Source organism: Mandrillus leucophaeus, unplaced genomic scaffold (genome assembly GCF_000951045.1).
Source record: "Mandrillus leucophaeus isolate KB7577 unplaced genomic scaffold, Mleu.le_1.0 Scaffold1, whole genome shotgun sequence".
NCBI lineage: Eukaryota > Metazoa > Chordata > Mammalia > Primates > Cercopithecidae > Mandrillus > Mandrillus leucophaeus.
This window is the reverse complement of record NW_012098097.1, coordinates 14,996,787-15,010,179: the sequence shown is the minus strand read 5'-3', so window position 1 is coordinate 15,010,179 and position 13,393 is coordinate 14,996,787. Positions and strand designations below refer to the sequence as shown.

At 57.4% G+C, this 13,393-nt stretch overlaps 1 pseudogene; it reads left to right on the top strand.

Moving 5' to 3' along the window:
• The first annotated feature begins 8,560 nt into the window (after positions 1-8,560).
• LOC105530418 overlaps positions 8,561-13,393 on the top strand; it is an 8,138-nt pseudogene continuing 3,305 nt past the window's right edge.

Genomic DNA, 13,393 nt, shown 5'->3' with positions numbered 1-13,393 from the left:
CTGAGGGGTGAGCACAGCTGCCTCAAGACATGAGGAGACTCTGACTGCGTCCTAGGAAGAGTTAATCCTTGGAAGAAAATGAGGGTACGTGCTGGCCCCCAGCCTCAGAACCTGCCAGGGCACTTGGCTGGGTGTGAGGAGGAAGCAGGCCAGGGTCACAGCTGCGTGGCGTCCTCTGCCTCCTCCTCAGGCCACGGGGTAGGCAGAGGGTCCACGGTGCGCCCCCGTGTCTACTCGGATGTGGTGTGGTGGCGAGCCTGGGACCACGCTGTTCCTGCTGTCACTGGCCTCCTGTCTCCGGCTACAGGGTCCTTCCAGGGTGGGCTTTTCTCAAGGGCCACCTGACCCTTCTGTGCACCTCAGGGCAAGGCTGACGGGAGGCCCACTTGACCACTCCTGGCTGGGAGCCTGATGCAAAGCACCTGCCGTGGGGCCTACGGCCTGCGGTCCTATCCCTGGTGGCACAGATCCAGGGGCCCAGGAGCCTGTGTCTGTGGTGGGGAGATCCCTGTCCCCTCAACAGGCCACAGTAACAGGAGGGCTTTGGCGTCTGGGCCCCTCTGGGCCTGGCCCTGCCTTTCACAGAGGAACAAGCGCCAGCGGGACCGGCGGCCTTGGCCTCCCCGCCCCCCGCAGAGGAAGCCGGCAGAGGAAATGAGGGCAGCGGACGGGGCCGGAGCCAGTTCCCAGGCACCTCTGAGGACTGTCACTGGAGGCGGCGTCCTCGCCAAGTCCCCAGCCTCCCTCTGCAGGGACCGGGGCCTAGGGTCAGGGGGCTGGGGCCTTGGGTAGGGCTGGGGTGGGCTGGGGTACACCCAGGGGTCCCTCTGGGGTTACAGTCACAGTCAAAGCCGCGTGGGAGCAACACCAGAGCCCGGTACGTGGGGGTTTCTGGGAGGACGCAGGCTGTGCTCCCATTGCCAGCCTGGGGGTGGGGGCTGTGGTCAGGAGACTCCTGCTCCTGCAGGGACCCTGCCAGTGGAGGTGGCCATGCCAGAGCAGGCAGGGCCTCTGCAGTGGGCGAGTCTGGGCAGCCGGGGCCACCTGCCCCCGGGGAGTGAGGGCCAGGATGCTGTCCTGAGCCGGGGCTGCTCAAGGCCACCTCTCATGGTGGGGCGTGGCCAGCCTATCCCCATCTCACCTCGGGGAGGGTGTGGGGTCCCTGCTGCTGATGGACAGGAGTCCGGCTCCACCCACCTGCCAGGGTCCCCAGGAAGACCCCTCCCCGCCCCTGGCGTCAGGCAGCCCTGGCGAGCTGGCCTGGGGGAGCCAGGCTGGGGGGCAGGGGAGCCTGGCCCAGGACCAGGGCTCTGCCGAGTCGCCTCTGTGCCAAGGCCACGGTTTGAGGCTGTGTCTTGATGGAGCCGGGGACACCGTCCTCTGTGTGAGGATCCGTCCGACGAGGGCCTGGCGCTCACTGGGGCCGCTCTGGCTTCGCTTCGCCACTTCTGGGACTTCTTAGTGACTTTGAACAAGGGGCCTTGGGTTCCCTTTGTACTTGGTCCTGCGGATTCTGTAGCCGGTGGGGCCTGCTTAGGGTTTGGGCTCCACTGTGAGGCCCACGTGGAATTTCCTGGAACCCCCTGGGAAAAAAGCGTGTGGCTTCCTAGTGACCACGGCACACACAGGCGCGCTCTGGCCTCGGGGGTGCGGGTCCGGGGCTTCTCTCCAGTGGATTTAACCATGTGGCAGCACACCCAGCCCCCGAGAGTCCCTGAGAGCTCCCGCCACTGCCCCCAGGACAGCCACTCGGCCCATCACCTGCCACTGCCCCAAGGACAGCCACCTGGCCCGTCACTCGTCGGCGCCCTCCCCCACCGCATATTGGGGGATCTCGCTCGCTCACTGTGGATGATGCTCAGTTGTGGGCTGTCCTGTGGGCTGTCTCGTCGGCTGCTATCGTGGACGCTGGAGTGAGGGCACCTTTACTGAGAGATAATTCACATACCAAGGACCCACCCGTGTCAAGTGTGCAGCTTGGGGCTTTCCTGCATTCCCAAGACTGTGCAGCCATGGCACAGCTAGCCCCGTGCCCGAGGGCATCACTCCGCATCCCCTGCCCCCAGCCCTGGCAGCCACCGATCTGTGTCAGTCTCTGGGTGCCTGGCCTGGGCGTCCGTCTCATAAGCAGGGTCCTGTGGCCTTGGCCTCTTTGGGCCCTGCGGTTTTCACTGTGTGTATAGCGGCCCCAGGGATCGGGGTGCTGGTGTGTGACTGTGGGGCACTGTCCAGGGAGCTTTCAGGAGGTGGTGCCATTTTGCCCCCATCCCCACGGACGAGCGTCTCCACAGCTTCCCCTCCCACCAGCGCCGGCTGCTGTTTTTATAACGCCAGGGCTCGTGAGCCTGTGGGGGCTGCCCATGGTGGTCTTGTCTGTCTTTCCGTGGCGAAAGATGCCAGGAGCCTTTGCAGGGCCTGCCCAGCCCTTCTGAGCCCCTCAGGCGAGTGCCTGTTGGAGATATTTCCTCCTTGGTGGTTGGTACCTGGCATCGGGCAGCCCTGGCCAGCTGGCCTGTGGGAGCCAGGCTCGGGACAATGGGCAGGTCCTGGACACGAGGCCTCAGGTCTGTGCGCCGTGAGCAGGCGGCTGCTGCTTCACTTGCCGTGACCCTGTGCAGGGCTGAGCACCAGCAGCTCCCACCCTGAAATGGGTTGAGGCGGGAGCACTTGCGCCAGGGGCTGGCACACGCCCCGCTTTCCTTCCCAGGGAGCTGGGTGCAGACACTGACCAGCATACCGCCAGGCTCGGGCACCTTCTCTCCCTGGGAAGCTGCCTGGAATCTCTGTGGCCCAGAGGCGGGCGTCCCTGAAAGCAGCTCCTGGCCCCAGGGATGAATGATGGGGAGGACGGATCCTGCGCGGACCCTGGCTCCGGAGGCTGGGCCCCCACCCTGCTCTCTGCCCTGGGGTCTGGTGAGATGCTCAGCTGCTGCTGGAGCCCGAGCTGGTGCGTCAGACTCTGTTTTATTTTTCCTTCTGTGACAGGCAGCCCTGCGAGTCCTGTCTAAAAATAACCACGGCCGGCGTGCATCCGCGACGCTCGGCCGCCCTGGCCGTGGACCTGCCCGTTTCCTCCTTGGCAAGCCTGAGCCCGGCAGGCCCTGCTGCTGCCCAGCCGGCACTGAGGGAGAGACTCAGTCTGTGCAGGTCCCTAGGGGGCCAGCTGGATGCCGGGCTGCGTCAGGGCTGGGAGCCCGAGATGCACAGGAGGGTAGGCCCCCAGGAAGAGTGCGACTGAGGGCCAAGGTGTTGGGAAACGGTGTGTGTCAAGCAGGGACAGGCCAGGAGCAAAGAGATGGGGGCTGTGGGACCTTAGCTGGAGCTGCCTACCCCTTGGGAGCTTCTCTGCTGTCAGGCATCAGCCTGCTGGGGAACCGGGGGCATTCCAGGTGCCCGCCCCAACAGCCTTGGTGTGGGCCCTGGGGCATCTCATGCTGATGGAGGCTGGGCCTGGGCTGTGTCATGCGTCAACAGAGGGGACATCCCTTGTGAGTGTCCAGCTGGCAGAACTCGCTTCCCTCCCTGGGCTGGGCTGGGCACCCATGTTTGATTGCAGGGTTGGCTGTCGAGGGGCAGGAGAGTCAGGCTTAGAGATGCTGGGGTGGTAACCCCCGGGGACCATGCGGGGGTCCCGCAGCAGAGAGTGGGGCTAGTCCCAGCACTGAGGGAGGGCTGGATGCCCACCTTGGGGCTGCCAGCACGTGGGGCAGGCATGTGCGTGGAGGGCACGTGTGCGTCTATGAGTACACGAAGCCCCGGGTGGGAGGCGAGCGTGTGCGTGGGTGGGTGCAGTGCCTGCGGTGTTGGGTGGAGCCGGCCCAGGCCCATGGACCTTGCCATGTCCTGGGCTTGTCCCGGAAGCTTACATTTTATGTGGCCTCTCCTGAAAGTAACCGTGGCCGGCCTGCTTATCTGTGGTCCTTACCTGTGGACGCTCGGGCTCCCCTCTCTTGGTGGGGGCAGCGTCTCGTGACTTACAGCCCCTGCTCTGTCTTCACCTGCCACCCAGAATCCCACGTGGCAGATGGTGCCCACATCTATCTGGTCTCGGGAGTGACTGTGGGGACAGTTCAGGGCTGGGCACCATGCTGCGTCCAGGGCCTGTGGGGACACCGTCACTGTCTTAGAGGCTCCTCCCGCCCCCTCCCCTGTGTCAGGAGGCCTGTGGGGTCTTGCCGCACCCCTGCCCAGGGCCCTGCTTCTGACTCAGGGAGGGGTCTTCAGTTTCCTGCCTGCCTGGCGCTCAGGGCCGAGGAGGGGTCCGCTGGACTGGGGCTCTCTGTAGCAGGAGCTGATTGAATCCCAAAAGACACAGTCCCAAGTGCCATCATTCTGAGTGTGGAAATCCCAAAAGATCAAAATTCCAAAAACCGAATTCAGGAAAAAATGATTTAAAAGATTCTTTAAAAGACATTTAGGCCGGGCGTGGTGGCTCACACCTGTAATCCCAGCACTTTGGGGGGCCAAAGCGGGTGGATCACAAGGTCAGGAGTTTGAGACCAGTCTGGCCAACATAGTGAAACCCTGTCTCTACTAAAAACACAAAAAATTAGCTGGGTGTGGTGGCAGGCACCTGTAATCCCAGCTACTCAGCAGGCTGAGGCAGGAGAATGGTGTGCACCCGGGAGGCGGAGCTTGCAGTGAGCTGAGAACACACCGCTGCTCTCCAGCCTGGGTGACAGAGCGAGACTGTGTCTCAAAAAAAAGACATTTATTTGCATTTGAAAAGGGGATTTATTTGAAAAGCATAAAAACTTCAGAGGTCACTTCACACAATACAATAGGCCATAGTAACATACATTGTTGCAGAAACCCTCAGGCTACTAAGGTTGCATACAGTTACCAGCTGATGAACTGTGCTCATAAAGAAATGGGGGGCTCACACCTGTAATCCCAGCACTTTGGGAGACTGAGGCAAGAGGATCGCTTGAGCCCAGGAGTTCAAGGACAGCTTGGGTAACACAATGAAACCCCATCTCTACAAACAATAAAAAATTAGCCGGGCATGGTGGTGCGCACCTGTAGTCCCAGCTACTGGGAAGGCTGAAGTGAGAGGATTGCTTGAGCCCAGGAGTTCGAGGCTACAGTGAGCTCTGATGGCACCACTGTACTCCAGCCTGGGTGACAGAGAGAGACCTTATTTAAAAAAATAATAATAATAATTGGTTGGGTGGCTCACATATGCAATCTCAGCGCTTTGGGAGGCCGAGGCAGGTGGATCACAAGGTCAGGAGTTCAAGACCAGCCTGGCCAAGATGGTGAAACCCCGTCTCTACTAAAAATACAAAAATTAGCTAGGTGTGGTGGCGGGCGCCTGTAGTCCCAGCTGCTCAGGAGACTGAGGCACAGAATTGCTTGAACGCAGAAGGCGGAGGTTGCAGTGAGCCAAGATTGCGCCACTGCACTCCAGCCTGGGCAACAGAGCAAGACTCTGACTCAAAAAAAGTAAATAAAGTAGTAGGAAAGGCTGGGTGTGGTGGTTCACGCCTGTAATCCCAGCACTTTGGGAGGCCAACATGGGTGGATCACCTGAGCTCAGGAGTTCGAGACCACCCTGGCCAAGATGCTGAAACCCCGTCTCTGCTAAAATACAAAAATTAGCCACGTGTGATGGTGGGCCCCTGTAGTCCCAGCTACTTGGGAGGCTGAGGCAGGAGAATCGCTTGAACCCGGGAGGCGGAGGTTGCAGTGAGCCAAGATTGCGCCATTGCGCTCCAGCCTGGATGACAGAGCAAGACTCTGTCTCAAAAAGAAAAGAAAATAACAAAAAATAGTGGGAAAAAACTAAAAAGAGAAAGAAAAAAAAGAAAATTGGATTTACGAAAAAGTGTGTGGCAGGGCCAGGTGATGGGCACAGAGACGCTTCCTGAGAGCTGGTGGCCTCTCACGACCACGTGGCGAGCCTGTGCATTTCGACGAGAAACTGCTTTTTTTCTCATAGGCTGTGGCTCTCCTTGGAGAATAGGCTCACATTCATCATCTACGTGGCACTGCTCTGTTTTGTCTTGTTTTTTTTTGTTTGTTTGTTTGTTTTTTCAGATGGGGTTTCACTCTTGTTGCCCAGGCTGGAGTGCAGTGATACGATCTCAGCTGGGCTCACTGCGGCCTCCGCCTCCCAGGTTCAAGCGATTCTCCTGTCTCAGCCTCCCTAGTAGCTGGGATTACAGGCGCCTGTCACTATGCTGGGTTAATTTTTGTATTTTTAGTGGAGACGGGGTTTCACTATGTTGGCCAGGATGGTCTCGAACTCCTGGTCTCAGGTGGTCCGCCTGCCTTGGCCTCCCAAAGTGCTGGGATTACAGGCGTGAGCTGTCACTGCTCCTTTTGAAATTCTGTGATTCGGCCCGTACCGCATGAGTATTCCTATTAGATTCTCCCGTCTTCCGTGCCGCGCTTCTGCGTTGTTGGGGGTACGGGAGGTCCACTGCGTGTGGGCCTCATACACAGACCGCAGATTTGGCGGAAATAGTGCTGGTGATGGAGCAGCAACAGCATCACAAAGCGTCCTCTCATCCTGCCGTACGCACGAGTATCTTCGAGCCAGTTAGTAACTTCCCCGGCTTCTTAGGGCAAATGCAGCTGTTAATTCCCTGAACGCTCCAGGGTGTCATCAGCTGGGAGGAACGCCCACGCAGGCAAATGACGCATCTTTAAACGGAAGTTCCTGTCTCGTCTGAATTTTCCGCCCAGTGCGTTGGGCTGAACAGAAAAGACAAACTTTATTGGTGACATCTTCAAAGTCACTGTTAGAAGCCTTGATCACACCTAATTCCAAATCTGTCATTATGGTTTGGGGATTTTATTGAAATCCATTTTCTTCCACACAGTCCACCAAATCTTCAAATACATGCTGATAAGATACTGTACTTTTCCCAGTTGTTAATACAGAAACAAGCCAGGAAAGCTCTGGAATTTCCTAATCAACAGGGGCATGAATTGTATATAGCTGATAAAAATCAGTGGGGACGGAGGCTGGGCATAGTGGCTCATGCCTGTAATCCCAGCACTTTGGGAGGCCGAGGTGGGCGGATCACCTCAGATAGGGAGGTCAAGACCAGCCTGACCAACATGGTGAAACCCCATCTCCACAAAAATACAAAAATTAGCCAAGTGTGGTGGTGGACGTTTGTAATCCTCGCTACTCGGGAAGACAGTGGGAGAATCGCTTGAACCTGGGAGGCGGAGGTTGCAGTGAGCTGAAATCGCACCACCGTACTCCATCCTGGGTGACAGAGTGAGACTTGGTCTCAAAAAAAAAAAAAAAAAAAAAATCAGCAGAGTTGGTTTTAAAGGTGCCATCCATTAGGCAAAGTGAAGCATGCACTGGTTTTCTGTTAGATTTAGTACTAAATATTAGAATCCATCTTCTCCAGTGGTCAGATTCCCAAGGATAGCTCAGCTCACCACCGAACGTGCTTTGTAACAGGAGGGAGCGTTGGTGTCAGCAAGCATCTGCTTCTGAGGTTGCTGACCTGGTTGAAGTCTTCTCTGACAAAGGACTTTTGTTGTGGTTTGCTGTTTTCTTGAGACAGGGTTTTGCTCTGTGGCCCAGGCTAGAGTGCAGTGGTGCAATGGTGGCTCACTGCAGCCTTGACCTCCTGGGCTCAAGCGATCCTCCTGCCTCAGCCTCCCAACAAGCTGGGACCACAGGTTGGAGTCACACTGCTGGCTGATTCTTGAATTTTTGTAGGGATGGGGTCTCATTATGTTGTCCAGGTGGGTCACAAACTCCTGGGCTCAAGTGATCCTTCTGTCTCCACCTCCCAAAGCTCTGGGATTACAGGTGTGAGCCGCCACTCCCAGCCAAAGGGTTTGTTTTTGTTTTTTGTTTTTTGTTTTTGAGACTGAGTCATGCTTTGTTGCTCAGGCTGGAGTGCGGTGGCGCAATCTCGGCTCACTGCAATCTCCGCCTCCCAGGTTCAAACGATTCTCCTGCCTCAGTCTCCCAAGTAGCTGGGATTACAGGCAAGTGCCACCAGGCCCGGCTAATTTTTTTTTGTATTTTTAGTAGAGATGAGGTTTCACCATGTTGGCCAGGCTGGTCTCGAACCCATGACCTCCAGTGATCCACCCACCTCAGCCTCCCAAAGTGCTGGGATTACAGGTGTGAGCCACCGTGCCCGGCCCCAAGGCTGTTTTTTTGAAGGCAAACATAGCACTGCCTGTCAGGGGTTGGAAGTCTCATGCGACTGAATAATTTGGCAGGGAGATTTGTATTTTTTGCTTGTGTTTTCACTTCTTCTATGATCGAGTTGATACCCAAATTAAAGGCCATGCTTGTCAACCTGACCACTGTGTGCATCTCCTTTGAGCACACTTACTTTCCAAATAAAGACAGTCTCAGGGTCCTAGCTCTGCCTAACGTGACACAACCCTCTGGTGATTGTGATTTTGGGGATTTTAGATTTCAGGGGTTTCAGCGTATTCTGGAGGATGGCGTTGAGACGGTGTCTTTCGGGATTATGATCAAAGTCCCTCCTTAATCACTCCCAGGCAGGTCCAGCTTTTGGGGTCAAGGTGTCCTTTGGACACAGCCTTTGTCCTGGGAGGCTCGGGGGAGATGGGCCCAAATAACCAGCCAGATGGGGGAGGCCGGGCCTCTGAAGAACTGGGTCGCGTGGGGGCCTGGCCTCAGGTGGCTGCTGCCCCACGGGTGCGTCTGAGCCACAAGTGTGTGCACACGCCCCTGGCCACGGCACCCCCCAGCCCCAGGGAGCCTTGCTTCATAGAAAAGTTAATGCTTGATCCCAGGCACCGGGTCTGTCCTTTTGTTTCTGGGGGATGTATCTTTCTACCTCACCTTGGGGATGTGGGGGCAGACGGGGGAGTGGGGAGGCAGGTGGCCTGGGCCTGGGTTCTGTGCAGGTGGGGCTTGGCCGACACCTGGTTTCCGTGTCTCCACCTGGAAAAGTGACTGTGTTTCTGCTTGGGAATTCTATTCCTCTCAGACTCTTCTGTGTCTGGGCCCTTGTGCAAACCTTTGCAGAGAAACCCTGTTCCCCAGCCAAAAATTTCTATCTGCCCTGCAGTAGGGGGGCACAGAGGGCCCCCTCCTCTCTTCTCCTGCCCCAGGGACCCCAAGAATCTTGCTACTTCAGCCTGCCGCTGAGAGAGGTGGGGTATTCGTGACCGACAATGGGGACCACTCTGGGCTTCCCAGGGACACTGGCCTGACCCCTGGGCATGCTGACTCCCCCAGTACCGCCTGCCCTTGACTCAGCGGCACGCCTGCCAGGGTTGCGCCAGTTCCTTCCTGCACGGGATCCCGTTTGCATCACCAGATGTGGGAAGGGGACCCTGGTGCCAGGAGGTCCTCAGATGCCCCGCTGAGGCCTACTGGCCGGCCACCCAGGCAGAGAGGCCCCTGTCTGTCTGCCTTTGGGGCCAGAGCCCGCTTCCAGCCTGCTGACCACCCTTTGTGCCCCGCCTTTCCATGTGGCAGTGCCAGGGGGCGTCTCAGGTCCCCAGAGACATTGGATGAGGAATGAGCTCTTCACAGTGTGAGCAGTGGAGGGTGTCTGGCTGTGATAGGGGCGTCCCCCAGGACAACCTGTTGTGGGAATAGTCCCTGTTCTGGGAGGATCTGGGCGGCTTCCCAGAGGGGCATCCCTGGTGGCAGAACACAAAGGAGGTCTGGGGGAATGGGCAGTGAGCTGCCGGGGGTGCTGAGGAGTAGGATGGGGGGAGCATTGGGATCAGGGGGAGCCCTAGGATGGGGTGGGGAGCACTAGGTTGAGGGAGCCCTAGGAATGGGGGGAGCGCTAGGATGGGGAGGGGCGCCTGTCCCCACCCAGCATTGACACACGGATGTCAAACTGTTCACTTAAAAAAATGTACTGGGGCCGGGCGCGGTGGCTCACGCTTGTAATCCCAGCACTTTGGGAGGCTGAGGCGGGTGGATCACGAGGTCAGGAAATCGAGACCATCCTGGCTAACACAGTGAAAGCCCATCTCTACTAAAAATACAAAAAACTAGCCAGGCGTGGTGGCGGCGCCTGTCGTCCCAGCTACTCGGGAGGCTGAGGCAGGAGAATGGCGTGAACCCGGGAGGCGGAGCTTGCAGTGAGCCGAGATTGCGCCACTGCACTCCAGTCTGGGCCACAGAGCGAGACTCTGTCTCCAGAAAAAAAAAAAAAATGTATTGAGGGTATAATTCCCACAACACAAAATAACCATCTTACAGCAAACAGCTCAAGGGCTTGTAGAACGTTCACCATGGTGTGGAAACCACCACCGCTTCTAGTTCCGGAACATTCTCATCAGCCCAGAAGGACGCCCTGCACCCATCAGTGGTCCCTCCCCATCCCCCTCCCCTCAGCCACCTGCACACTTTCTGTGTCTGGATTTACCAAGTATCCATGGAACCGTGTGCTGTCCCATCGGGATGCCCCAGGCTGGTCCACCGCGGTCCCATGGCAGCGCGAGGGCTCACTTGTTATTTCCCATTAAAAAAGTCACGGTCCTCACAGGTCAGCTGCTCACCTTCCTCGGGGCTTGAGCTGCCGGACCAGAGGGACATGCCCCTCCAGGAAGACTGGGGAAACTGAAGCACCAGGCATTTTGCGGCTGGGTGGTGGGGGCCCTTCCAGTGGGGGTTCCTGAATACCCTGTACCTCAGGCCCTGCCTCCGAGGGGACCCTGGACAAGCAGAGAGCACGGACAGGCGTCAGTGGGGGGCAGAGCTCATGGGAGCACAGGCTCCAGGCAACCCAGGCACCCAGGGCTGTTGTGAGCCCACGGCCATGGGAGCCAAGCCCAGGGTGGGCTGGGGGCTCCATGGACAGGGCTTTTAGAAGTGGCTGTGATCTAGGTCAGGAATGGCCATGGTGGGTGACTCTGCAGACCCCCGGGGAGGCGTGAGCAGGGTTCCCCTGGGCTGGTGCCTTGGGTGGAGGTTGGAGGCCTGCAAGGGGCTGGAGGATGTGGAGAGAAGACAAGGGATCAGAGGGGCTGGGTTTCCTCAGGGAGCTGGGATGGGTGGGTGGGGGAAGGAGTTATGTTTCCCATAGGGCCAGGGAGGGCCGGGGCAGGACCGCATGGGGAGCTGGTTTCAGCAGTGTGTGGTTGCGAAACTCCCGGGCAGCCTGGTGAAGACGTAGGGTGTGGGCGGTGGCCACCCGCCCTGGTGAAGACGTAGGGTGTGGGGGGTGGCCACCTGGCCTGGTGACGGGGCTGGAGGCTGCGGCGGTGGGCGATGTGTTGGGGTCAGGGAAGGGAACCTGCACCAGCTCAGGGGAGGAGGGTCCAGCCCAGGATGGGTGGGTTGCGGACAACGGAGGGGGTGCCCAGAAGCTGGAGGAGGCTGGCGGGGCTGCCCTGGCCCCGGAATGCAGCTCTCAGGATGGCCGTCCCTTTTGCTCACCAGTCATGGGACATATTCAACCCAGAGCTCTGCCAGGGTGCACCCAGGACAGAGCCTGGATCGCTGCCCCATCGCTGGCCTGGCCAAGGCACCTCCACCCCTGGTCTCCGTGTCTCCTCACCTGGGGACACCTCGCCAACTGCCCACCTGGGGGCTATTCCCAAGCATCCTGGTGTCGTCCTCACTGGCAGGGTCATCTGCTCCTTGGATACTCAGGTGGGCTCTGCTGGCTCAGAGCAGGACTGTGGACACAGGCAAGGGTGTCCGTGTGTGTGTGCGAGTGTGTGCATGTGCAAACGTGTCCACGAGTGAGCATGAGTGAGAGCATGTGTGTGTGCATCTGTGACAGCACATGCGTGTGTGTGCATGTGTGAGAGCACATGTATGAGAGTGTGCATATGTGGACATGTCCATGAGTGAGCATGTGTGAGAGCGTGAGTGTGTGCATTTGTGGGCATGAGTGTGTGCATGTGTGTGAGAGCACATGTCTGTGTGTGTGTGCAAGTGTGTGCCAGTGTGTCTCTGCTCCTTCCCTCCCTTGCCCCAGGTGCGCCACAGGCACCTCAGGACATTGGTGTCCCCTCCCACACTGTATTCAGTGCCTTCCATTGGGGGATCCCCGGGGCTCATCCCCAGGTACCTCATCCCAGAGCCATGTGTGGCTTCAAGTCCAGCCCGTCATCCTGGAGGCTGGTACTGGTCCAGTGGACGGTCCCTGTGTGCTGGCCTGGGCTGTGGTCTCGGGCAGGGAGGGTCCCTGTGGACTGGGGTGGGCTCCTCCCAGGACCACACCAGGTGCTTTGCAAGGGACCGGGGGCTTTGGGACTGCAGATCAAGATGGAGGAGCTAGTGGGAGGCTGAGCATGGTGGGGGCAGCGCAAAGTGGACGGAGACCCCAGGGCAGGTGGCCATTCTGCGTCCAGCGCGGCTCTGTAAAGGCAGTAGTGATGGGATCGGGTTTGAGTGATAATCAACTACAATTATACATCGTCTGATTCTAAATGCAGTACATGCTTGCTGTAGAAAATGTGAACGTGCAGAAGGCAACCAACTGGATTTCTACCTCCCAAGACAAACACTTCATTCTTTGGTGTATTTTTTCTCAGCTTTCTTCTGTGTTTTTTTGACAAAGTTGTGATCAGGATTTGTAAACAGTTCTATGTCCTGCTTTTTGTTTCTACCCTTACTGAGGGTAGAGGGAAGAGAACCAAATGGCGCATGGTGACCGTGTGTAATTTCCTTAGTTCTAACATCTGTATATGAGACGTCAAAGCCCATCAAATATGTATATGCACATCTATCTATACCCCACGCCCTACAGCCACAATAACACGTTTCCCTCACGCCCTGGTCTTGGGCGCCCTGCACGTCCTGCTTCTTTTCCTTAGCATAACATCGTTGCTATCATCCCATATGTTTAAAACACCTTCTTTTCTTTGAGACAGGGTCTTGCTCCATCACCCAGGCTCGAATACGGTGGCACAATCTCAGCTCACTGCAACCTCCACGCCCAGGCTTAAGCAATCCTGCCACCTCAGCCTCCCGAGTAGCTGGGACCACAGGCGTGTGATACTATGCCTGGCTAATGGTTTTTTTTTTTTTTTGTATTTTTAAATGGGATTTTGCCATGTTGGCCAGGCTGGTCTCAAACTCCTGAGCTCAAGCAATCCACCAGTCTTGGCTTCCTGGGATTACAGGTGTGAGCCACCTCGCCACCTCACCTGGCCTAAAACATAGTCTTAAACTCACTTTTTATGGCTTATTTTGCAGATATACCATTGTTTTTATTTCATCATTTTTTCACTGTTGAACATTTAGGCTCTTTTTTACTTTTTGTTTTTGAGATGGAGTCTCGCTCTGTCCTCCAGGCTGGAGTGCAGTGGTGCGATTACTGCAACCTATGCCTCCCGGGTTCATGGCATTCTCCTGCCTCAGCCTCCCGAGTAGCTGGGACTACAGGTGCCCACTACCACACCCGGCTAATTTTTTTTGTATTTTTAGTAGAGATGGGTTTTCACCATGTTAGCCAGG